The 26,942-nt window shown below is 36.6% G+C and overlaps 1 long non-coding RNA gene and 1 pseudogene across 2 annotated transcripts in view; one reads left to right on the forward strand and one right to left on the reverse strand.

The window, feature by feature from the left end:
* Positions 1–26,942, forward strand: part of LOC143684217 (uncharacterized) — a 306,418-nt gene that overhangs the window by 190,895 nt on the left and 88,581 nt on the right. The window contains exon 10 of one of the 2 annotated variants that reach the window (XR_013175913.1): positions 2,518–2,721. The exons of the other annotated variant lie outside the window; for it this stretch is intronic. This is a non-coding gene — a long non-coding RNA (uncharacterized LOC143684217). Of the gene's footprint in view, positions 1–2,517; positions 2,722–26,942 lie in introns of those variants that run through there. 2 annotated transcript variants of the gene reach the window in all.
* LOC143682482 (large ribosomal subunit protein eL6 pseudogene) lies at positions 1,714–2,246 on the reverse strand (annotated as a pseudogene).

Raw genomic sequence — 26,942 nt, forward strand, 5'->3', positions numbered from 1 at the left:
GAACAGATTTTCCCTAGCCTATAATGAACCCTTAGTCTCTTAATTTTTCTTAACCCACAGCTCTTTGCTGTTTGGTACAACCCTCTAATAGAACCTCACGCATGTATTGTAAATATTTGTTAAAATGCTCATTCCTCTCACCAGACTATGAATGCCTTGAAGGTAAGAACCTGGTCTTAATTGTTTAGTAACCCTGATGCATGCACAGGGCCTAGCATAGAGTAGATATTCAATAAATGTTAGATGAAGGGCTGGATGGATAGAAAATAGGTCAAATAAGATCATAGGAAGAGATAGGTATATTTAGCAAAGGTACATTTAAGCATTGTGCGTCTTGGATTTTAAGGAACTATATTCAAGATATGTCACAGTGCAGATTTTATACTAAAATGTATTGAAAATTAGTCTATGGTCTTGATGCAAATACTTTCCTGAAGACTGTTGGAAAAAAACAAACATGATTAATTTCTATTGTCTAAGTTCCTTTAAGTTTATTTTATTGAAAAATACTTAAAATAATTATATTCTGCTTCAAAAGATAATAGTGCTTTTCTTAGATAAATGAATGTATGTTTAGTCTAGAACGGGATGTGAAAGAAGTGTTATGAGAGTTAAAGGGTTGTGTCCAGCATTAGAACCTAAAAGCTTGTAATTTTTGTCATAAGATACAGAATACCGTAATTATTATGGAAAAGAAGATTTTAAAAATTGAATGCAACACATTCTAAATTATAATAATTGCATTAGATTTCATATTTTTCAAATGTTTTCAAAATGGTGTAGAATTCAAGCATTTTCTGGTATTTTTGAGCAGACAACTATTTATCTATAAATGGGTCATTTCATTCTTAATTGTAAGTATGACAAAAAGTTTGTATAATCCTTGAGTGTGCTTAAAGAAAATATCAGGAAGAAAACCATATCTATCAGGCTGAAAAAAAATTGACTTTCAGTGGGAAGGTTTGGTGAGTTAAATTTTACTTTGTCCATTGCTTTGTCTGCTAGGTGGTACGAATTCTTCACCCACTAATCACAAATCTCAAGATCTAAGAAAATGGGGCGCCCTAGAACAGGCTATATATTTTTATTGCCATCTCGAATCAGACTGATGCCGTTTTTTACGAGAGGCTAATAAAAGTCATATTCTGTATTGAAACATCCATGTATTTTATGAACCCATCTGATAGTCCCTTAATAAAGTTTTTAAACAATCCATGACAGATTTTGCGAGAAGCTCAGATCTGCCAGCATTCTCATTAACAGCCCAATTTAAAGCACTACTTTAGGCATGGTTATCTGCAAAATGTTAGTGGAGCTGTTTAATATTAAAAGACTAGTAGCTGAGGGGACAGGAAGCTCAATTATTCAAAAATCCAGTTAGATTGATATTTAGAGTAATTTAGCAAACAAAATTGCATTTTGTTCTCATTTCAAAGTACAGGCTAGTATTCATTTCTCAAATATGTAATTCATTGAAAATGTGATTCTGCTTGAGAAGAAAAATTCCTCTCAGCTTATTAAAACACAAATATTTTGCAAATGACTCCTTGCTCACACCATATGTGCTGTGTTGACTATACTTTACAAAGCAAAAAAGTCTCTGCACGGCCTCGGGTTTGTAGAAAAGACACTTAGAAAATTCATCATATGTAATTGTCTTCCACATATAATTTTAAGTGCATCAGTTATTTAATTAGGTTCTTTGCAAGAAATTTAGAATAATAATTTGTGAGGAGAGAAATATTTCCATTTGAGAGAGAGAAGGCCGTATGCAGGTAACTTTGGAGCTGAGGAAAAGCTTTGGGTTGTTGGCCTAAATTGCTAATCCCAGCTTTCCTATCAACCTTGAGCTGCTCTTTAAACTCACATTTCTCTTTCCGGAAGGTCTCAGGTTCCTGGTGTCTGAGCTTACATAGCTTCTTCTTGAAGTAAGAATCAGGGAGGTGTTCTAGGATTTTCACACCAGTGATATCAATTTTGGGGGAGGTGGCAATGACAAATTTCTGCTGTGTTCTATGGAGAGGATGTTGATTGAGGACCAGAGGTCAAATCACAAGATGCAAGACACTGCTCAGCTGCTTTAGGAATTCCACGCCTGTGCCTCTGTGGTGACCAGTGAAGATGTTCAAAATGGAACTTCAGGGGGTTGCTATCTTGTGGTTTTTTTCCAGCCTGACTGAAAGTTTTTTTTCCCTGTGGCTCAACAGTTTTTGAGGTACATCTTCAGTAGGATAACAAATAGCCATTTTGCAAAGTTTAACCACTTAGGTGCCACCATTGTCACCAGTTGGTTTTACAACAGTAACAGGAAGCATCCCCTGTTTTGTTTTTCTTTTCAATTGTGGATCTAACTGCTGAATACTTCCACTTGTAGCCTTTCTAGGATATAGGATGGATCAAGAATATCTACCAATTTCTCTGACTATGACAGGGTTTCAACTCAATGGGGAGTCCCCTTTAGGGCTTTTTGGCCCTAAGGCTGCCTTCATAACCTTACACAGTTTTGTTTTGCTTTAGGATCCAGCTTCTACCCTCTTCACCTGCCGTCTTGCAAGATGTGGAGGACACTACTTTTTTATTTGCATCTCCATCTGGGTTTTTCCTCTACGCCCCAAGCCTGTTTACAATTGAATTTACTTACCTCAATTTTCTTGCCTTTATTCAGAAATGTTACAAACTAAAACATGAAGCTATCATCGAAAAGAATAAAACAGTTACCTATGAGACCATTAAAAATTGTTTGCACTATATTAACACTTGTGTGAATGTGTGTGTGTGTGAGTGATAAAACAGGGGTTGAAAATATCTGGATGAATTTACATGAAAAGATTAACATTATGACTTTTGGGTACTAAGTCTGAAAGATATGAGGATGGTCAGAAAGAGAAAGAGGTTTATATTTTCACTTGTTTCTCCTCTCTACTGTCTATTTTTTTTTTTTTTTTTTACCTTGAGCATATAATACTTTCTAATAAAAACAAAATGTTTTTAGAATGGCACTATTGAGTTTCCTTAAACGTTATTATATTTTAATTCCAGTAAACATATTCAAATGAAAAAAATGATAAAATATAAACTTACAATTTAATAATTGTATATTTGGAATTTACAAAATATGTAAGCATATTTTTATTTATTATTAGCTACGATGAAACCCAGGCTATGGTTATTAAGCTAGTATAAACTTAAAGAGGGTGGGCCATGGTAGCTCGGCAGGCAGAATTCTTGCCCGCCATGGTGGAGACCCGGGTTCGATTCCCAGTGCCTGCCCATGCCAAAAAAAAAACATAAACTTACAGTAGATTTAGCAAAAAAATGAACAGTATTGGGGGGTTCTAGACTTGCTACTATCATCCTGTACTGTGCATTTTAGTGGAACTTTAGTCAATATTCATTCTTTATTGCACAATTTAGGCAGTCAACATTTTTGCATACTTTTGTCATTAGATTTGGCAATATACTCAGTTATTATTTTGTCAAGAGTTATTAAAACTGCTTTGAATCAAGTATTAAGATGTGGAATTTCAGAATTGAAATCAGCATTGATGTAATTTTGTTCATTTTTATTAGTTTCCAAATAACAAGTCTAATTCCTAAATCTGTTTGTTTTTGTGTTCGGGTAATTTATCCAAAATTATTTTGAATTCTCCAAACACCATTAGGTCGGAGGTAAGCCAAAGTTACAAATGTATCGCATTTGAAAACATTTCCCCTCCAGCTTTCATTGGTTGACCTCATTATTACATCCCCAATGATTATTACCTAATCCTGCATGAAACAGGGAGAACAAAATGAGATAAATTAACATTGTGGGCTCCTGGGTACAATTCAATAAATGACAATATTCTGTGCCCTGCATAACGAATGTAGGTTTTTTGAATTTTTTACTTATTGTACTCACAGAGAACAATGTGCTCCCCAGTCTCCCATGAAAGGTAGTGATTACAAGAACTGTTTTTCACTGTGACATATTTGTTTGCTTTTTCAGCTATTGCTCCTAGGTTGCCATTGTAATTATTATATTTCAAAAACTAGCTTATATGATATCTCTTTAAGTCAAGCAGGACCTGACCGGGAATTTCAAATGATATTTTATGTACAGTTCAGTCCCATTTGTTAGATCAATGATATTCTCTATGACCACATCTGCAATATTGGTTTTCTTTAATTTTGTTGCTTAGAAAAAGCTGATTTTAGTTTGCTGTTTCCAGTATTAAGGAAGTCAGAAATATTACCTTTCAAGTAAATGAGGCTTTGGAAGATTTGGGGATTTGTTTTTCATATCTAAGTTGTTCTTTTTTCCAAAGCTGGAGAAGAATAATTCAGGATCATTTAGAAGAATCTATCACTTGATTTTTAATTTGGAACTACATACTCCAAGCATTAGTTTTTTGTTACCCAAAATGAGAACATCACCCAAATGTTCTGGGAATATCCTAATTTTATATGAAAATGTTCTTTTAAATTAAGAAAATTTGTTAAGGGTGTTACTAAATATATTTGATTTTTAAACATTTGTTATATAATAAATTTACAAATAAAAACAGATTTTTTACTAATGTGATTCAGAATTTGGCTCAGAAAATATAATCCATATTTTCTTCCTCTCTGGCAAGCAGGCAGCCTGAAATATGATCACAATAAAATAATTTTGGAGATTCAATGACATAAAATCCTTCCTCTTTATAGTGAGGTTATTAAAAGAAATGGATTGAGCTGCCCTGTTGTTTCTTGGCCTGATGAGAATCAAAATCAGTTTGGTACTTGTGCTGGTTTGAAAGTATTATGTACCCCAGAAAAGCCATGTTTTTATCTTAATCCAATCTCATGGAGGCAACCCTTTCTTTTAATCCCTATTCAGCAGTGTGGGGTAGAAGCTTGATTAGATTATCTCCACAGAGACGTTACACACCCAATTGTGGGTGTGACTCTTTGATTACATGGAGATGTAATCAAAAGGTGGGTCCTGATTAGTTTACTGGAATCCTTTAAAAAAGGAGACATTTTGAACAGAGTCAGAAATGACAGAGCCCACAGAAACGACAGAAGCCTCAGGGCTGATAGAAACTTCACAGCAAAGCTGACACAGATGCAGACATGTGGAGAACAGAGACACAGATGTTTGGTGATTCTTGGAGCCCAGCAGGTGTTACCATGAGATGTTAAGCAAGCCAGATCCTGGAGAGAGCCATGGGAAGCCAAGAGATGAAAACCAGCCCAGGAGAAGGAAAGTGAAGAACCCCCACAGGAATAGAGGCTGAAAGAAGTGGAGCCCAGGAGCAAGGGATCAGCAGATGCCAGCCGTGTAACTTCTCAGCTGACAGAAGTGTTCTGAACCCATCAGCCTTTCTTGAATTAAGATGTCTTTTCCTGGATGCCGTAGTTTGGACATTTCCATAGGCTTAGAACTGTAAACTTGTAACTTATTAAATTCCCATTTTGTAAAAGCTGTTCCGGTTCTGATATATTGCATTCTGGCAGCTTGCAAACTTACACAGAACCATATATGGCAAGTGACTACTCCACTTAAATATCAATAGAACAATTCTGTGTGTCATGTCTTGGGTGATATTTTGAGAATGGAGACTAATTCCAGGAGTTCCTCTGCAGATTGCTGTCCAGGAACACTGGGTCAGGGAAGTAATGAGGCCACAGCACAGTACCCATTACATTTATTGTCCAAACTCTAGGGGTACTTTGGAGAATAAAGGAAGGGGGTACTTAAGTAATTAAAATTTTTGTAGTTATAAATATTGAAACATTAAAAAAATTATATACCATAAAGTAAATATTTGAGCTATATAACATAAAATAAGCTAAAACACAAGTGTAGCAAAGATAATCTTCCTACTCAAAGCCCTATGTGAGGACTGCTTTGTTACCCATGAATAAGTTCTCTGATTTCCCAGGTTTTTGGATGAACCACTTAACTAATAGCCTGCTACTGCAAAAGGGCTATTGGAGCCAATGATCTCTAGATCTTTAGAGGACAGCGTGATCAAAGCTGCTATAAGATTACATCTCGACTCACAGAATTGTTGGAGTGGTTAAATTGAATGGGATAATGTGTGGAAAATGCCTATTACCCTGTCACTTTACATGCTCAAATAATTTTACCTTCCTTCCCCTTCTTTTTTGATTCACTCATCATACACTCATGAAAAATTCACGCAAAACTCACTTCATATAATCTTTTTTCTTATTATATAATATAACATATATATGAAGCAAAGAAGGAAAAAAGCAATAATTTTCAAAGCACTCTTCAACAAGTAGTTATAGGTCAGATCCCAGAGTTTGTCATGGGCTACTTATACCATCGTCTCAGATTTTTCCTTTTAGCTGCTCCAAAACATTGAAGGCTAGAAGGAATAGCTATTTTTTTTTTATCATCACAATCGACTTTTTTTTTCTTTTTTGTGAAAAATAACATATCTATAAAAAAGCAATAAATTTCAGTGCAACAATTAATTTTAAAACAGATTTCAGAGTTTGATATGGGTTACAATTCCACAATTTTAAGTTTTTACTTCTAGCTGTTCTAACATACTGGAGACTAAAAAAATATCAATGTAATGATTCAGCAAATGATTCCGCAATCAAACTCATTTGTTAAACCCACCTTCTCCACCATCACCTTTGATCTTTCTCCCACTGTTTAGGTGTATTTGGGGTATGTCCATACTAACTTTTTCATGTTGGAAGGGGCTGTGAATAATATGGGGTAGGAAAATGGAACTAGCTGATGTTCTGGAGAGGCTGGCTTCTCTAAGTTTCAGGACTTACCTGGTCCAGGGACCTATCTGGAGGTTGTAGGTTTCTGGAAAGTTACCCTAGTACATGGAACCTTTGTAGAATTTTATATAATGCCCTAGGTAATCTTTAGGGTTGACTGGAATGGGTTTGGTTGGGATTTGGCAAGTTATGATACGTAGCAATGTCTAACTGAAGCTTGTGTAAGAATGACCTCAAGAGTAGCCTCTTGACTCCATTTGAACTCTCTCAGCCAATGATACCTTATTTTGTTACACTTCTTCCCCCCCCCCCCCTTTTTGGTCAGGACAGCATTGTTGATCCCAAGGTTTCAAGGCCGGACTCATTCCTGGAAGTCAGCTCCCACACCTCCAGGGAGACTTTCACCCCTGGATGTCATATCCCACGTAGTGGGGAACACAATGATTTCACTTGCAGAGTTGGGCTTAGAGAGAAGCCACATCTGAGCAACAAAAGATGTCCTTCAGAGGTGACTCTTAGGCATAATTATGGGTAAGCTTCTTCGCTAAATCCAAAAGCTTCCCAAGAACAAGCCTCAAGATCAAGAGCTTGGCCTATTGATTTGTGTGTCCCTAATGTTTGACACAGTATCAGGGATTTCTCCAGTGGTAAAGTTCAATAGCTTCGTATTTTTTCTCCCATCCCTTAAGGGACTTTGCCAATACTTTTTTATTTATCTGCTTAATATATTTGAGGATATATCCAGACATTAAATTAAACTGTACAGGATTAGAGGTCCTCATTCTTATTCTGAACTCCGTTTGAATTGTTTAAATGAGCTATCCAGACAGGTTGAGTTAGATTATGTGCTACAGAAAATTTAGGGTCCAGATAAAATAAATCTTTCTACCTTTTGTCTCAAAGAGTAGATGACGTTCTAAAATATATGACAATGTCTTCCTTACCCGTGTTCTTTATTTTAGTTACTGGTTCACACATTTGTCTGTCTTATTAGACTCAAAGGTCCTTAAATACAGTCCCCTCTTCATACATTTTTATGTGTGAACCCAATTCAAATCATAGAAAATAAGAGTTTGTTAATTATATGTTTTGGACTCTGCCTGTGAATACTATGTTTTTCTGCTCATTTCTTCTTTATAAAGAATAACATACAGTAGATGAGGGAAATTCACTGAACTTTTCAAGCTTGATGGCAAAAACTGTTAAAGGCATATGACTTCCTTTGTTCAGATTGACAAGATCACCTTCTCATCTATGACTTGGTTTCTTCAGTAGATCTAGTCCACAGGAATGTGATTCAATGTGAAGAAGAGCAGACCAGGGGATTAATCCATTAATATATCAATAAATAGGAATTCTGTTCAACCCATATGCACTTGGCCTCTGGGGGTCTCTGTGAACCAGGACATCCAAACCTTTCAATCTCCCAAGCTGAGAGTCAAAGCCTAAACAAGAGGAGCAGGGCCAGCCTCTCTGAGTCCAACGTATTAACCTAAGTCTACCTGGCCGTTTTGCTAAGAGTGTTTAAACCCTTTCAAGTTGAAATAGCAATGTCATAATACGTCTATACTCTTCAAGATGAGATTAGTCTGTGCCCAATATTACCTTCATTCTCAGTTTTTTACCTGTAATTTTTATAATAATGTAAAAAAACACATTGTTGAATAACACTTTGTAATTCGAAACATCTACCATGTAAAGTATTCCGTTTCTACTTAAACAAGGGTAATGGGGCTCAGAAAGATTAAAATATTTGCTCATGATCAGTAAGAAGCAAAACCAGCATGTTTTTACTCCACTCTAGTGCATGTTCTGTGATGTCACCTGCTTCATATACATCTTGGGCAAATATGTTTTATCATCCCTCCAGAGTAGAATGTAAGTTTAACAGGTGTTAGTATCTCAGAAATGCTTCTTTTAAAAATGCAATAGAAACTTGATAAGAATTTAATGGATGACAAATCCATTACAGTTGCTTTACATAAATTATTTTGTCTATTTTTTGATAACTGTGACCTAGATTCTAGATTTATTTGCTATTTTTAATGCATGTGCCAAATTGAATTCATTCTATTTAAAATGATCTAGGCTGCTTTGATTTGTTTCTGGGCTATGCCTGATGTTTGCAGACACCCTGAATCTGAAATCGTTGAAAGGTTATATTAATGAGACCTTCTTAAGCTGTCCATCAGTGGACATAGTACAAATGCATACAGATTGTAGTCTCTTGGTAGCAAAATCGGTCGTCATACTCAGCTTCTCAGGATACCAGACACACTGTTTCTTAGGAGGGCCAATTTAATGTTATTTTTTATTTCTTCAAATTAAAATATAGGTGAAGCTGGCCAGTGGAGGAGTTAAGAGAGGCACTGGATCTAGAACAGTGAATAAGAAGAATATAAATGCTCAGCAAGGAAAACCATGAAATAAGAGATTTTGATTATTGATTTCTTTTTATCTAGGAAAAAAGCACTGCTCCCTTAGAATGTGTATATAGAGGAATCTTGAATTATGCTCTGGGAAGGAGTATTTCCTTCTTTCCTTTATTTCTTTACTTTTTCTTTTTCCCTCCTTTCCTTCATAATTTTTGTCTTTTCCTTTATATTTCGAAACCCCCATGATCAGAATATACTTTGTTAGATCTCTCTCTTTTATACTTAAGTGCTTCCGTATTACAGGGAGAATATGTTTCTTATAGATTACTTATAAAGCAGAGATTTTTGGAAAAAATGCTATGAGAATTTCCATATTAAACCCCCTCATCCTCTCCAAAGATACAGTAGTGATAAAGTATCTTTCTTTAAATTTAAGTTAGAATACTCAAACTAGGGGGAAAAAATAAGATAAACATTCCATATCACAAAAAAAAAGAATAGCCCCACCGACCTATAAGTGGGTGTGGATGGAATCCCTCAGCCTTCCGGGCTGCAGGTCTGGAAACACACAAGGCACCATGGATTGACTCTGAATGGAGATGAAAAGAATCCCGGGGCACGCTAAGCTTGTCACACATACTAACCTACTTAAACCTTATAGCAGCACTAAGAAATAGATACTACTCTTTATTTCCCTTTTACAGAAGAGAAAACTGAGACAAAAAGAGACAAAGTGACTTTCCTAAAGCCACATGGGTAGATCCAGGCTTCCCTGACAGTGAGTTTGACCTCAGAATCTAGAAGGAAAATAAAATACAAAACAAAGAAAAAAAAAACCACAGTAAACAAGATACAAAGCAAGATGAAATCTAGCGCCCCAATATGATGAAACCATAACAAATAAAAAGTGATTAAAATGATCAATTAAAACACAGAAACCACAATTAGATTTAACAAATATACCTATATGGTACTTAAACCTAAAACAGTCAGCTGAATGCTAAACTAAACTATCTGCTGCAGCAACAGCAGTGTCAGATAATAAAAAAATGTTACATAAAGAGCATTAAATGGGTCTGTTGGGTTTTGTGTCTTCATTCTCAGCTTCATACTCATCGTTCTCTAGTCTCCTCTGTACTATTAGATGTGGAAATTCTCAAGTTACATATCCCAGAAACCTTTTCCAGCTGGGTCACAGCAAGAGTCAACCTACGATTGGCTCTGATGCCAGACTGAAAGGTGAAGAAAGTAGAAGCTATTCAATCCCCTGCAGTGCAGTGAGCTGCTACTCCTGCTCAGTAGCTGCAAGTGGAGGTTCCCGAAGCACCAGCAATGAGCATAACCTTTGAGGATCCATCCCAGGGGCAGCTGTAGCTTCCTGATCCCTAAGGATGCCTTCCCGGCTTTTGTTCCTCCAGCCCTTTCAAAATCTTTGTGAAGAGCTTCTTGCATTAAACCTTTCCCTGCTTGAATTCCTGACATCACTAACTGTACATATAAGGGGAAAAAGAAAAATCTACTGAGAAGTTATTTACAAAACAGAAAACGTATATGGCCTCAAAATAGATAAATCCAAAGCTGATATATTTAAAAGAATAAATTGATAAATTCACAATCATAGCAGATTTTAATTTTTTGTGGCCCTTAGACAAACAGTAAGGATATAGACTAGTTAAATAGGTTACTATTTATATACTTTTTATGTATAATTGGTGAATCCTGAACCCCAAACTACGGAGTACATATTATTTTTCAAGCACACTTGTAACATTTACAAGAGTGGATTACACAGTGTCAAAACAAATCACTTATTCACATAATCCCATTATTAAGAGAAAACCACCAACAATATTTCTAATATTAGCCTTCAAAACTCTTTCCTGTTTCTAAATATACATTCACAAACCTATTTGTAAATAAATAAATTTATACATATATATGTATGTGTGTATATAATACTGTATGCCACATATGACACTTGCTAATTTTCAACTTTATTTTCACAACATTTTCTCATATCCATGAGTCATCTGTCAGGACTCCATTGGGATGATACTAAGGAAACACCAGATTTTAAATTAGTAAAACATTGCATTAAGGGTAAAATGCTGCATTTCTAGAGTACAAAGATTATGATTATGTCTTTGTGATTTACTCTCAGCCTTCCTCAAGTCACATGTTTTATTTGGTTGCTGTGACAAACACTGTGCTACTCATGGGGGTATGTTAGGAGGTGCTAAGGGTTGACGGGAAAGTTAGAGAGGGAGAATACACCAATCAAAATACCCAGCCCTGCCCTCAAACGAGCAGAGCAGACAAGTATACAGACCAGGAGAAAATGAACCAAGGAGGCAGAGCATGTTCTGTGAACAGAGTCGGGATGTGGTCACCTTTGTGCTTACAGAACTTTGTGGTGTAACACATGCTGATTTAAAAGTCTGTCCCAGTAATCCTTTTAGTGAAAGAGTTTCTCTGGTTGTATTGTAAGAAGGCAGACGAGTAGATAAATAAATGTCAGTAAGATACTTTAAACTCTCATCCCGAAATTAAAATAGGCATCTATTTTAGGGATATTTTTGCTCTCAGAAAAATTAAGTTTTTTTTTTTAAACCTAAAGCATCATTTAAAGAAAGTTAAAGAGATATTGATGAATCCAATGAAAATATATATTACTTACATTCTTGAATAGGGGACACTGCATCTTTGATTTTTGGTAAGAAACTACAACAAGAATAATTTATCACATAGATACTATTTTTGTTTGCTTTTGTTACCTAATGTTGAAATCATTTTGGATTTAGATTTTTTTTCCCTTCATTGTCTTATGTGTAATGATGACACCCCACCCCTTTAAGTAATTTTTTTTTAATTGACATAGGGCAGGCATCAGCTTTCTTGAGTATTAACTGTTGTTTAGGGATTTTTATATATTTCAAGACTAAAGCAATATATTTCATTGGTTGATGCAACAAACACACTGTGCTAAACATCCAAGTTGGTGAGGGTAGGTGGGAAGGGGATAGAACAATCCTAAGAGAGGAAAAGTAAAAGCATTTGTCATAATTTATTTGAATTTTCTATGCCTTGGTTGGCATTTCAATACCTTCATACAGTCTTAAAACTTCTGCAAATCCCAGGGAGAGGGCATTCATTTAATGGCTAACAAGAAACAGATGTTTTCTGTGGGAGATCAATCATTATTTTCTATATTTCTTATTCAATAACTTTATTTTCAACATGTGTCGTGTCCTGCTGAGGGATGTTCACAGGGCCTGTCATGTAACAGTGCTAGACACAGCTTGAGTTTTGAAACCACAGACTTTCGGCTGATAAAAAGGAGTTCAACATCTTCTTCTTTAATGATTTAGCTATTAGAGTGATAATGGATCTTAAGGAGACAAGTAGAGTATAGATGGAACTCTACTTGTTGGATGGAAATATTGTGTGTTAAGTATGGATAGGGCAGAGCTCAAGAGAATATTTAAGAAATTTCACTTTGTTACTTCACACACTTTTGTGGTTGTTTCTATGTTCTCCCCAGGATACTTTCACCTTTATCTACTCCTTTAGGGCCCCAGAGTCTGCACCTTATCAAACCCAGAATCAGGGAGGATAGGATATCGCTGATTAATTTCTAGTATTACTAGAATTAAACTTTCCCAGAGAATTGCTTTTAATTTTATCAACATGTCTTTGGTTAAAGGAATTTCAGGCATCCCATAGAAGGAGAGAAAGAATGTGGGAGAATACTCCTGAAACAAAATCATAAAAACAATAAAGCAAACACATCATCTTCTCACTATGTACAGGTTCTATGTTATCAATTACTTGAATCCTCAAAATAACCCTATGGGTTAAGTTCTATTACTAAGACCCATTGACCAGATGATAAAAGCTTAGAGAGGTTAAGTACAACTTTCCAACGACACATACATCCTGGCTAAAGTGAGAAATGAATGTTAAGTGTTAAATTATCCTCTGCTACAGGTAAGGTGAAGTTGTAGTCTATTAACAGTGGGTTTTTTAAAAATGATTTTTTATTGTAAACTATAATATATATACAAAGAAAGAAAAGAAAAAACAGTAATTTTCAAAGTATACTTCAACAAGTAGTTACAGAATAGATTTCACTATTTGTGATGGGTTACCATTCCACTATTTCAGATTTTTCCTTCTAGCTGCTCCAAAACATTGGAGGCTAGAAGAAAGACCAGTATAGTGATTCAACAGTCATACTCACTCATTAAATCCTATTTTCTCTGTTATACCTCCTCCTTCTCTTTTGCTCCTTCTCCCAATCTATAGGGATCTTTAGGCACAGCCCCTTCTGATATTTTCATGTTGAGAAGGAGTGTCAAAGCTAAAGGACAGGGGGATGTAATTAGCTGAAAATCTTAAAGAGGCTGGTCCCTCCGGGTTTCAGAATTTATCTGGCCTAGTGAACCCTCTGGAAACTATAGGTTCCAGGAAAGCAAACTTAGCACAAGACATTTTTATAAAGTCTCAGTTTGAGCCCTAGGTGTTCTTAAAAGTGAAGAGTTGTGACACTGGTTGGAGTTAGCAAACAGTAGCAGTTAGCACTATCTAACTGAAGCATGTATAAGAGTAGACTCAAGAATAGCCTCTTTTTTTTAAACTCTCTGCCACTGATGCTTTATTTTATTACACATCTTTGCCCCCTTTTGGTCAGGAAGGCATTGTGGGTCCCATGTTATGAGGGCCAGACTCATCTCCAAGAGCCATGCCCCACCTTATCAGGGAGACTTTCACCCTTGACTGGCATGTCCTACTTAGGGGGGAGGGTAATGATTTACCTTGCAGAGTTGGGCTTAGACAGAGAGAGGCCACATCTGAGCAACAAAAAATGTTTCCTGGAAGCATCTCTTAGGCCTTGTTATAGGTAATCTTAGCTTCTCCACTACAGAAATAACTTTCATAAAGGCAGGCTTCAAAATGAAGGGGTTGGCCTATTTTCTTGGGAGTCCCCAATGGTTGAGAGGGTACCCAGAGTTTCTCAGAAGGAGAAGTTTAATAGTTCCATATTTTTCCCCTTCAGATCCTCAAGGTACTCTCAGAATACTTTTTCATTATTAGCCCACCATAGTCTGAGACATGTTGGTTATTACATTAAGCTATACAGAATTACAAGGCCTCATTCCTTTTCTGGTCTCCGTGTGTCTGGCTGTTTAAATGAGAATCCAGTCAGGTTGATTTAAATTGTGTGTTGCAAAAAATGTAGGTTCTAGATATAATAAACCTCTCTGTCTTTGGTCTCATATTGTAAGTGAAGGTCTAGAGTACATACACTGTTATCTTTTACCCTATGGTCAGATTTACCTTAGTCCCAGCCAGACTTTGGCTTCATTTTTATCTCTAATTGAGGCCTGGTCTTTTCAATTTACTTTAACAGTTATTGTATATAGCTATGCTAACTTTCAGCACTCCATTTCTGGATCCTAAGAGTCACAGAGTTACTCAAAGTTCCAGAGAAATATCAGCTGATACACATAGAACTCTATCTCTGAATCTAGAAATACACTTACAACTTCAGACTAAGTGTAGCTACTGTAAGGGTTTACAATTAAGCCTTCAATTTTCTTATAAGTCTTTTCTGAAGGAGATCTAAGCATGTTGGTTCCTTTGTTTCTGCTTATTTCACAAAACACATTGTCCCCAAGGTTTATTCAGTTCATTGTGTGCCTCTCAATGTCCTTCCTTTTTGTAACTGCACCATATTCCATGTGTAAATGTACACAGTTTGCCTTTCAGCTTCTTGGTCGTTGTACTATTTGGCACCCTCCATATATTGGGCATCATGAATAATGTCCAAAATAAATAGACCATATCTTACATTATCCTCACTTAGTTGTATAAGTAGCAGCATTCTCCAAGTTTAGACAATTTTCATTGGTCCATAGATACAAAGAACTGACAAACAGAGCCTCAACAAATATCAAATAAAAACTACCCCTTATCACTTGTGTCTCCTCCTCTGGTAGTTGCTCCTGGTAGTGACACTGTTGATGTCTTCCTGTTAATTGTTGGCCATAGCATGCAATTTTAGTTTTTCCTCAGTACCCCTCTACCATTGACTGTTGGGCTAATATCAGACCTTTGAAATAGTTCATGCAAGAACTTATTTGTAATTATAGATTTAATCAGTGGGACACATGGCACTATATCTCCCCTTTTCAATCACATTCACCTTCAATATGGCAATTTTACTTATAACTCCACTAATTAGTTATGGTCACTTCTATCCATTCTCTTGCATTAAGTTCAACCTCATTGAGTAGTCTTCCCCCCGTCTCTAGCTTCTATGTACCTCTAGGTCTGCTATATTCTATAGTGTAACCTCTGAGAATGCCAGAGTCATAATAGCAAAATCATACAATATCTATCCTCTGTGTCTGACTTATTTCACTCGGCATCGTGTCCTCATGGCTCATCCATCTTGTTGTGGTTCAGGATGTCATTTTTTCTTACTGCTTCATAATATTCCATCATATTAACATCTTGTTAATCCACACATCTGTTAATGGGCATTTGGATTGTTTCCATCTTTTGGCTATTGTGAATAGTGCCCCCATAAACATCTGTGTGCGAATGTCCATTTGTATCACTGCTTTCAGATCTTCTAGGTGTATACCTGAGTAGTGATATTGTGTAGTCATAGGACAACTCGATATTTAGTTTTCTGAGGACTCACCAAACTGTTTTCCACAGCGGCTGCACTATTATACATTCATACCAACAGTGAAATAAGTGTTCTAATTTCTCCACATCTTCTCCAACATTTGTAGTTTTCTGTTTGTTTACTAGTAGCCATTCTTATAGGTGTGAGGTGGTATCTCACTGTAGTCTTGATCTACATTTCACTTACAGCTAATGAAAATGAACTTCTCTTCATGTACTTTTTAGCCATTTGTATTTGCTCTTCAGAAAAATGTCTATTCATATCCCCTGCTCATTTTCTAATTAGGTTGTTTGTTCTCATGTTGTTGAGATGTATAATTTCTTCATGTACACAAGATATCAAGTTTTTATCTGATATGTGGTTTCCAAATATTTTCTTCCATTGAGTTGGCTGCCACTTGACCTTTATGACAAATCATTTGATGCACTCTTGATCTTAATGCATTCACATTAATCTATTTTTTTGCTTTTGCTGATTATTCTTTAGATGTAAATTTTAGGAAGCTACCTTCTATTACTAGATCTTGAAGATGTTTCCCTACATTTTCTTCTAGAAGCTTTATGGTACTGGCTTTTACATTTAGGTCTTTGATCCACTTTGAATTAATTTTTGTATATGATGTAAGGTAGGGTCCTCTTTCCATCTTTTGGCTATGGATATCCAATTCTCCCATGCCCATTTATAGAAAAGACTATTCTATCCCAGTTCAGTGGATTTGGGGGCCATATAAAGGATCAATTGTCCATAGATTTGGTAGTCTGTCTTTGCACTTTCAGTTCAATTCCATTAGTCCATTATTCTATCTTTGTGCTAATACATGCTGTTTCAACCAATGTGGCTATATAGTATGCTTTAAAGTCAGGAAGTGTTAGTGCATCCACTTTGCTCTTCTTTTTTTAGGATATCTTTAGCTATTTATGGTCTCTTTCCCTTCTAAATAAGTTTGATAACCAGCTTTTCCAAGTCTTCAAAGTAGGTTGTTAGGATTTTGATTGATATTGCTTTGAATCTATAGATCAATTTGGGTACAATTGACATTTTAATGACATTCAACCTTCATATCCATGAGCATGGAATATCTTTCCATTTATTTAGGTCATTTTTCATTTCTTTCAGCAATGTTTTATAGTTTTTTGTATACAGGTCCTTGATATCCCTGGTTAGGCTTATTCCTAGATATCTGATTATTTTGATTGCTATTTATTTTTCCTTGTCTCCTCAGATAGGTCATTACTTGTGTATAGAAACATTACTGATTTGTGTAACTTAATCTTGTATCCTGCCACTTAGCTGAATTTGTTTATTAGCTCAAGTAGCTTTGCCATAGATTTCTCATGGTTTTCCAAGCATAGGATCATGTTACCTGCATGTAATGAAAGTTTTGCTTCTTCCTTTCCAATCTGGATGCCTTTTTTTCTTTCCCCTGACTAAATATTCCAGGTAGGACTTCTAGTACAATGTTGAATAAAAGTGGTGATAATGGGCATCCTTGTCTCATTTACAATCTTAGGGGGAATGCTTTCAATCTCTCACCATTAAATATGGTGCTGGCTATGGATTTTTTCATAAATACCCTTTATGATAATGAGGAAATTTCCTTCGATTCCTAACTTTTAAGTATTTTTATCAGAAAAGGATGCTGAATTTTGTTTAATGCTTTTTCAGCATCAATCAATATGATCATGTTATTTTTTCCTTTGAATTTGTTAATATGTTGTATTACATTGATTGATTTTTTTTGTGTTAAACCACCCTTGCATTCCTGGTATAAACCCCAGTTGTTCTATGTTCATTAGGAAGATTGGTCTGTAGTTTTCCTTTCTTGTAGTATCTATACCAGTTCTGGTATTAGAGTGATATTAACATCGTAAAATGTGATAGGTAATGTTCTTTTTTCCTGAATCTTTTGGAAGAGTTCAGCAGGGTTTGTATTAGTTCTTTTGGGAATGTTTGATAAAATTCCCCTCTGAAGCTGTGTGGTCCTGGGCTTTTCTTTGTGGGAAGATTCTTGATAACTGATTGAATGTCTTACTTGTAATTGGTTTGCTGAGATCTTCTATTTCTTCTCGATTCAGTATAGGTAGTTCATATGTTTCTATGAAATTGTCTATTTCATGTAGGTTGTTTATTTTGGTTGCATATAGTTGCTCATAGTATAGTCTTATGAGTTTTAAAATTACTTCAAGATACAGGATAATAAACCCCCTCTCATTTCTGACTTTATTTTCATGCTTTCTTTTTTTTTCTTTGTCAGTCTAACTAGGGTTCTATTGATTTTATTGATTTTCTCAAAGAACCAACTTTTAGTTTTGTTTATTCTTTCTATTGTTTTTGTTCTCCAACTAATTTATTTCTGCTTTAATGATTTTTATTTCTCTTCTTTTATTTGCTTTGGGGATAGTTTGCTACTCTTTCTCTAATTTCTCCAGGTGAACAGTTAAGCCCTCAATTTTAATTTTGTTTGTTTGTTTGTTTTTTAATGTAGGCATTTAGGGCAATAAATTTCCCTCTCAGCACTGCCTTTGCCACATCCCATACGTTCTGATATGTTGTACTCTCATTATCCTAATCTCCAGATACTAGTTTCTCTAGCAATTTCTTTTTTGACCCACAAATTGTTTAAGAGTGTGTTATTTAATATCTATATATTTGTGAAAGCTCTGTTTTCTTTGGTGATTATTTATTTCCAGCTTCATTCTGTTATGATCAGAGAAAGTGCTTTAGATAATTTCAATCTTATTAAATTATGAGTACTTATTTTGTGTCCCAACATATGATCTATCCTGGAAAATGTTGCATGTATACTAGATGAGAATGTGTACCCTGGTATTTTGGGGTGTAACAATGTATATGTCTATTAGGTTTATCACATTGTTTAAGTTCTCTATTTCTTTGTCAATCCTCTGTCTTGTTGTTCTATCTATAGTGGAGAGTGGTGTATTGAAGCGTCTCACTATTCTTGAAATGTCTATAGCTCCTTTCAGTTTTGCCAGTGTTTGCCTCATGTATTTTGAGGCTCCTTGACTGGGAGCATAAACATTTATAATTGTTATTTCCTCTTGATGAATTGTCCCTTTTATTCATATGCAGTGTCCTTCTTAGTCTTTTATGATGTCTTTAGATGTATAGTCTATTTTATCTGATATTAGTATAGCTGCCCCTGTTTTCTGTTGGTTACAACTTGCATAGAATATCATTTTCCATTCTTTCACTTTCAGTCTACTTATGTTCTTGGTTCTAAGATGCATCTCTTGTAAACAGCATATAAATGGATAATGGTTTTAGTCCATTTTACCAATTTATATCTTTTAATTAGTGAGCTTAGTCCATTAATGTTCAAAGTTATTACTGTAAAAAGTGGTTCTGGAATCTACCATCTTATCTTTCAGTTTTTATTTATCAGCTATATATATTCTTTTCACCCTCTCTTTTTATCCTTTAAATTACCCTTACTGGTACTCTTCAGTCCTGTGCTCTCCTCCAGACTTCTCTTTCCTGTCTTCTTTTTTCAGCTGACAGAACTCCCTTTAGTATTTTTCTTAGGGCCAGTGTCTTGTTGACAAATTCTCTCAGTCTTTGTCTTTCAAGATTTTAATCTTTCCCTTGAAGGACAGCTTGGTTGGATAAAGAATTCTTGGTTGGAAGCTTTTCTCATTCAGAAGCTTAAATATATCATACCACTGCCTTCTTGCTTCCATAGTACTTGTTGAGTAGTCCAAACTCAGTCTTATGTGTTTTCCCTTGTATGTAGCAGATCCTGTTTCTCATGCTGCTTCCAGGACTTTCTTCTTCTTTTCAACATTTGACAGTTTGATTAGTAGGTGTCTTCGAGTAGGCCTATTTGGATGTATTCTATTTGGGGTTTGTTGGGCATCTTTGATGTGCATATTTACATTTTTTATAAAGATTGGGAGGTTTTTCTGGATTATATCTACAACTGACCTTCACAGTCTTTTACCTTCTCTTCTCCTTCTGGAACACCAGTGATTCTTACATTTTTGCACCTTTTGTTGTCCGTCATTTCCCTAAGATCCAGTTCTATTTTTTTTTACATTTTTCTTGCCATTAGTTCTTTTGTGTACTCTAGTTCAATTGTTCTGTCTTCTACCTCACTTATTCTTCATTCTGCTTCTTCAAATCTGTTATTGTGTATCTCTAGTATATTTCTAATTTGGTCTACTGTATCTTTAATCTCTGAAAGCTGCCATTTTTTCTATTTAATCTTTTGAATTCTTCTTAATTCAAAAGATACTTTTGAGTTCTTCTAGTATCTTCCTACGTAGTTGTTTCTTGTTCTGTATTCTGTATCCCCTCTGGTGTTTTGATTTGGTCATTTGGCTAGGCTATTTCTGCCTTGATCTTCAGGTGATTTGTGGGTTTGTTATGTTAGGGGAATTTGATTATCTTAATAAGGTTATTTTGCAAGTTGGTTTCCTTCACTCACCTAAAATTTTATATTTACTTGGTTTTGCATTGAAGGTTCCCTTTTGCACTTTATTTGTCAGTAATTCCATGCCAAACCAAGGCTCAGGTCTCATGTAGTGAGTACACTTCTACTTGAGGGTCTATTAAAAGGTAGGCAGGCAAATGTTGGAGAGAGTATGGAGAAGTTTGAACACTTATGCACTGCTGGTGGGAATGTATAATGGTATAGCCACTATGGAAGACAGTTTGGCAGTTCCTTAGAAAACTAAATATCAAGTTCTCCTATGATCCAGCAATACTAATACTAGGTATATACCCAGAAGAGCTGAAACCAGTGACACACACAGATATTTGCATACCGATATTCATAGCAACATTATTCACAATTGCCAAAAGATGGAAACAATCCAAGTGTCATCAACAAGTGAGTGGATAAACAAAATGTGGTGTATGTATATTATGGAATGTTATGCAGTAGTAAGGAAATGAGGTCCTCAAGCATATGACAACATGGATGAGCCTTGAGAACATAATGCTGAGTGAAATACCTACAAGGGTAGGTTCTGTATTATGACCCTGGTAAAAGTAAACTCAGAGGTTTATAATATAGAATATAGGTGACAGAGAGATACAAAGAAGCTAGAGGTAGGTGAACAGTTGGCTAATGAAATTGTACTTAAATTGAAGAGAATGGATAGAAGCAAAGGCAGTTCATTAGAGGGTTTAGAAGTAATATTTCCGTATTGAAGGTGAACATGATCGAAAGGTGTTGTATAGAGCTATGTATTCTACCAATTAACCCTGCAAAGTTAAATAATGTTTTGCATGAACCCCTTCAAAGGTATAAATCTTGTACAAAGAGTCAATAGTAGAGGGGTAGAGGGGGAAAATTACTATTGCATGGTGTGGTCTTTATTTAAAGAAGACATCAACAGTACCACATAATTGGGGGGGGGGAATATAAGACTTCAGGAGCTTTGGATTTTTTATTTGGTGAAGGTGAATTTACCAGTTATTTTCTCCTTGTAACAGTGAAAATTGTCTAAAATTGACAGTATTGATGATTGTATAATTAAATGAGGAAAATGTGAGACATGAACTATTTACTTTGGATATTATTCCTGATGTCAATGGATGGAGATGGCTGAAAAGTACAATGGTAAACTGTGGTGTATACATATGTCAGACTATTGTGCGGCTACAGAAAAGAACAAAATTGTGAGGCGTGCAACATTGTGAATGAACCTGTGAGACATTATGCGATGCAAAATAAGCCAGAAACAAAATAACAAATATTGTATGGTCTCTTTTAGAAAATACTTGTTAGAAAATTGGGGCCTAGATTGTATGTTTTATAGCAGTAACATTTAGCCCACAGATACAAGTGTTATTTCTAGATTTTGAGGTGCTGTGCTATGTATGTATACCCTGGTAGCTCCCTGGAACTCTGGCTACCTATATGACACCTAAGACTCACAGTTGGAGTTCTGCAGCTCTGAAAGTCAGCATTGCCACATATAACAATGGTTAAAGAAACCAAATAAGAGATCAGCCTTCAATTAGAGATATGAACAAAGTTGATCTGACTTGGACTAAGGTAAATCAGAACACAGTTAAGGATAACATTGTATTTTAGAATTAACCTACTGTATGAGACCAAAGGAAGAGAGGTTTATTTTGTCCAAAACCTAATTTTTCTGTAGCACTTTAACTAACTCAACCTGTCTAGATAGCTTTAAACAGCACAAACACATGGAACCCAGAATGGGAATGAGGGCTTGTTATTCTGTATAGCTTAATGTAATACCTGGATACATCCCAGAGTATCTTGGGCAGATAATTTAAAAATAGTTGCAAAGTTCCTTGGGGAACTGGAGAAAAAATTTGGAACTATTAAGCATTACCACAGAACTGTCTCAAACACTAGGGATGCCCAAATCAATAGGTCTATCTCTTGATCTTGAGACATGCTTTTATGAAGCTTATTTCTTTACTGGAGATGCTAAGCCTACCTGAAATTATGCCTAAGAGTTACTTCCAGGAAACCTCTTTTGTTGCTCACATATGTCCTCTCTCACACTAAGCCCACCTCTGCAAGGAAAATCATTACCCTCCCCCCCTGCCTGGGACATGACCTCCAAGGATGAAAGTCTCCCTTGTTATGCAGGAAATGACTTCCATGGATGAGCCTGACCCTGGCCCCATGGGATTGATGATAGCTTTCTGACCAAAAGGTGGAAAAGAAATGTAATAAAATAAGGTATCAGTGGCTAAGAAAGTTCAAATAGAGTTGAGAGGCCATTCTGGAAGCTACTCTTATGCAAGCTTGAGCTAGATATTGCTAATTGCCATGGTTTGCCAAGCCCTAACCAAAACCATTCCTATTAACCCTAAACACCTAGGACTCTATCTGAGATTCTACAGAAGTTTTCAAGCACTAAGATTACTTTCCAGAAACCTACAACCTCTAGATAGTTCCTAGGCCAGATAAGTCCTGAAACCCAGAGGGGCCAGCCTCACCAAGAACATTAATTAGTTCCATCCCCCTATCCCATATTAATGACACCCTTTTCCAATATGAAAAAAATTAGAAAAGGCATAGCCCAATGACCCCTAAAGATTGGGAGAAAAATCAAAGCAGAAGGTGGTGTTATAGCAGAGAAGATAGGATTTAACAAATAAGTATAGCTACCGAATCATTACATTGATATTTCTTTTAGCCTACAGTGTCTTGGAGCAGCTAGAAGGAAAATCCTAAAATTGTGGAACTGTAATCCAAACCAAACTCTGAAATCTGTCCTATAACTATCTGTTACAATGCACTTTGAAATTTACTGCTTTTTCATATATATATATATTATTTTCACAATTAAAAAAAATATTTAAAAAAAAAAAAAGAAAAAAGCTAGGCAGCATTGCTCAGGTAGTTCAGTGGCAGAACACCCACCTGCCACTTGGGAGACCCAGCTGGATTCCTGGCCAATGCACCAAAAAAAAAAAAAAAAAAAAAAAAAAGTAGTACTAATAATATGATATAAAAACTATGTATTAAAATAAAACACACCTCAGTGTTTCAGAGGGAGATAACCCAAGATATAGTGGGAATGAACTCGAACTGAAGAAGGGAGAGAAAATAAAAATAAATAAACAATAAAAATAAAATATACATGTATTAAAATATATAACTTGAAATAAAATAATAATTATAATAATAAAATATAGAAAAATCTACTTGTGAAAAACCTAGGCGGATGGGGAGTTTGCCATTCAGCACTCATCGCTTCTTCCCAGCAGGCTGCACTCCTAAGGCCCTGTGCTGGTCTGAAAGGATGTATGCCCCCTAGAAAAGCCATGTTTAATCTAAATCGCATTCCATAAAGGCAGAATAATCCCTACTCAATACTGTATGTTTGAAACTGTAATCAGATCATCTCCCTGGATGATGTGATTTAGTCAAGAGTGGTTGTTAAGCTGGATTAGGTGACGACATGTCTCCACCCGTTTGGGTGGGTCTTGGTTGGTTTACTGGAGTCCTATAAAAGAGGAAACATTTTGGAGAATAAGAGATTCAGAGAGAGAGGGAATGCTGCAGCACCATGAAGCAGAGAGTCCATCAGCCAGCACTTTGGAGATGAAGAAGGAAAACGCCTCCCAGGGAGCTTCATGAAACAGGAAGCCAGGAGAAGAAGCTAGCAGATGATGCCGTGTTCACCATGTGCCCTTCCAGATGAGAGAGAAACTTTGACTATGTTCGCCATGTGCCCTTTCACTTGAGAGAGAAACCCTGAACTTCATCGGCCTTCTTGAACCAAGGTATCTTTCCCTGGATGCCTTTGATTGGACATTTCTATAGACTTGTTTTAATTGGGACATTTTCTCAGCCTTAGAACTACAAACTAGCAATTTATTAAATTCCCCTTTTTTAAAGCCTTTCTGGTTTGGGTGTACTGTATTCTGGCAGCTAGCAAACTAGAACAGGCACCTTCTCCTCTCAGGCCTGCCCCTTCCTGACTACAGGGGCGGGCTGGGAAGATGGCATGCGCAGTGGGGGCTGCTCCTGGCACACAGTGGTGGGCTGGCCGGTCCCAGGACACCAGACAGGGAAGTCAATTGCAGCACCGGGCCCCCAGCGAGACTGCAGTTCACCATGCCCATCAGATGGCTATTTGTGGTACCTGGCTAGGCCACTGCTTCCAGCACCCAGGGGTATGGCTTTTCATGGTGGACAGCTAGGCACCTCTCTGGGCTCCCCACAATGCGGGGAGGTTTCTCCAGCCAGCAGCTGGGGCAGGCTGGAGTAGAGGGACAGTCAGTTCCCTTGGATCCACATTCCCCCTCAATTCCCTGCACGCCACTGCCAGCCACTAGGGGGGTCACAGCTGGTCAAATTCACCCTACCTTCCCTGCCCCAATCTCACTGCCTCTCTTCTCCCTATGAAATATTGAAGACTCTCTGATGACTCACCCCCGGTCTTGCTCTACAGAACAGGGCTGTATCCAACCTATCTTACTCCACCATCTTCCTGCAAGCCCAAAGGGTCTTAAGGGTGAGCATCAGACTAACAGTCTCAGCAGCTGCAGTATTTCTACTGTAACGTGAGATATGAGTTCCTAAAAAGCCTTACAAATCTCAAAATCATGAAATCTTAAAAATATTAAGGGCCAATACTCAAAACATATTGTGACCAATTAAATTATGTACCAGAAAAGAAAAAGTTCTTAATCATATCCCATTCTAATAGATCCAAGCCCATTGTAAATAGGACTCCTTTCAGGTGTTATTTTTTAGTTAACATATGGCCCACCTGAATCAAGTGGATCTTAAGCCTAAAACTGGAGGCTTTATATGAAGAATATCATAGGGAGGTGCCAGGCACAATAAGTTACCAGGAACCCAGAAGAAGAAGGCTTAGGTATTGCCATCCATGTGACAAGAAGGCCAAGGAACCCAAGGATCGCCAACCAACCAAACACTGCCAACCCCAGGAGGAAGAAAGGCTTCTAGTCTCTGAAATAGTGAGCCAATAAATTCCTGTTGTTAAGCCAACCCACTGTGTGGTATTTGTCATAGCAGCTGGAAACGAAGATACGTGTGCAGCTTTATAGCCAAAGAACTATCTAAAACAACCATACTATCAAGAATATGATTGCAGTCCAAATAACCAATTAAATTCTTAAAACATAAATTCCACGGTAAATATAAGACTCTATCTTTAAAAGCAGGGAGGGGAGGAATGCAGCTTAATAAAAAGTGAGTAGTGAAGGGTTGAGTCTTCTGGGTTCTGAAGACAACAAGGTATAAAAGTAGGCTAGTTTTATTGACATTACTTTGCCTAGATTTATAAAGAAAGCCCCAATATAACGAACATGGAATATTAGCCAAATGAACTATTTACAGTATATGAATTTTATTATGAATGATGGGGATGTATCTTTGTATAAAAAAACAAACAGTTAATGTACTTCTGTTTACACAAATTCTACAGCAATACCAAGATGATGTCTCCACAAATTAGTCATTTAGAACAACCAAGCCTTCCAAAGGTATGTGTATGGACAAAGAATGTACAAGATGCCTGCTCATTCTGTGTTCTTTTTTACTAACCCAGGATAGCTGCATGTTTGCGCTTGGAAGCACACATATCCCACGGACTTTGAATAACTTACCCTGTTGTCTTCATAACTCAAGAAGACTTGATGGGAAATTTTCTAAATTCAAGTTATGGGAACTATAATAATATATTGCAATAGTAATGCCTCTCTTCGTGACATGACCCCAGAAGTTTGAAGAGTATGAAAGGAATTTCCCCACCCCGCCACACCCATTCCTTCATCTCCTCTGTTCTCCCACCTACATGCAAGCACCCACTTCCCAGGACTTGGGTTCCATTTAATTCATAATATGGTTATTATGCTGCAGATTTTGAAAGCCTAGACAACCTACAGAGAATTCTACTGGACTCTTGAGTGTGGCGAATACTCATAAACATGCGAAAGTAGAAAGAGGCAGAAACAGACTAAGGAGAAAGGAGGGAGAAGCCAGGCATGTTGCTGAGTCCCCTGGAAACAGTCATGGCCAGGGAAGTGACAGAGACTTAGGAGAGTTGGCTTGTGGTGCTAAGGCTCCCGGTTGTGGCAAAAGGGCCCAATTCCATTACCAAACTTGGCACAGAAGTGGCCGAGATGCTGCCTGCCAAGAGACCTTGAGAGAGAACCCTGTCCATGAGTGACTGTCGTGCAGTGCAGACCAGCAGCCCTTTCTCAGAACCTGGACCACCCTGGTCGAGAGAAACCCGTCTCACTAACCAAAAGCTCTGAGAAAGAATTTCCTATCAGATGGAATTCAAAGCAGTTGATATTTAGTTTAGCAAAAAAAGCTAAAACTTTTCTTTATTGCATTTATTACCTCTTGTGGTGTGAATAATGTACATAATTCACGCAAAAGCAAAACATGTCTCCTGGGCTTTTTAAGCAATGCATGAATTTGAATTAACTTTGTCTATCAGTAACTTTACTTATGGGCATGTATTATATTTGCTCTTATGAGTCAATATAATATAACACTTTGTTTTTTAGAAATATATTGTCCTATTTCTATAGTTTCTCCATTCCACCCTCATTCTTACTGAGTCTATTTCTTGGTGCTACAGGTATGCAGTAGTTGTTCTGATTTCCTGGTCTTCTATAGCTATGGACTTTAAATTACTTAA

This window comes from Tamandua tetradactyla, chromosome 5, assembly GCF_023851605.1.
Source record: "Tamandua tetradactyla isolate mTamTet1 chromosome 5, mTamTet1.pri, whole genome shotgun sequence".
Lineage (NCBI taxonomy): Eukaryota > Metazoa > Chordata > Mammalia > Pilosa > Myrmecophagidae > Tamandua > Tamandua tetradactyla.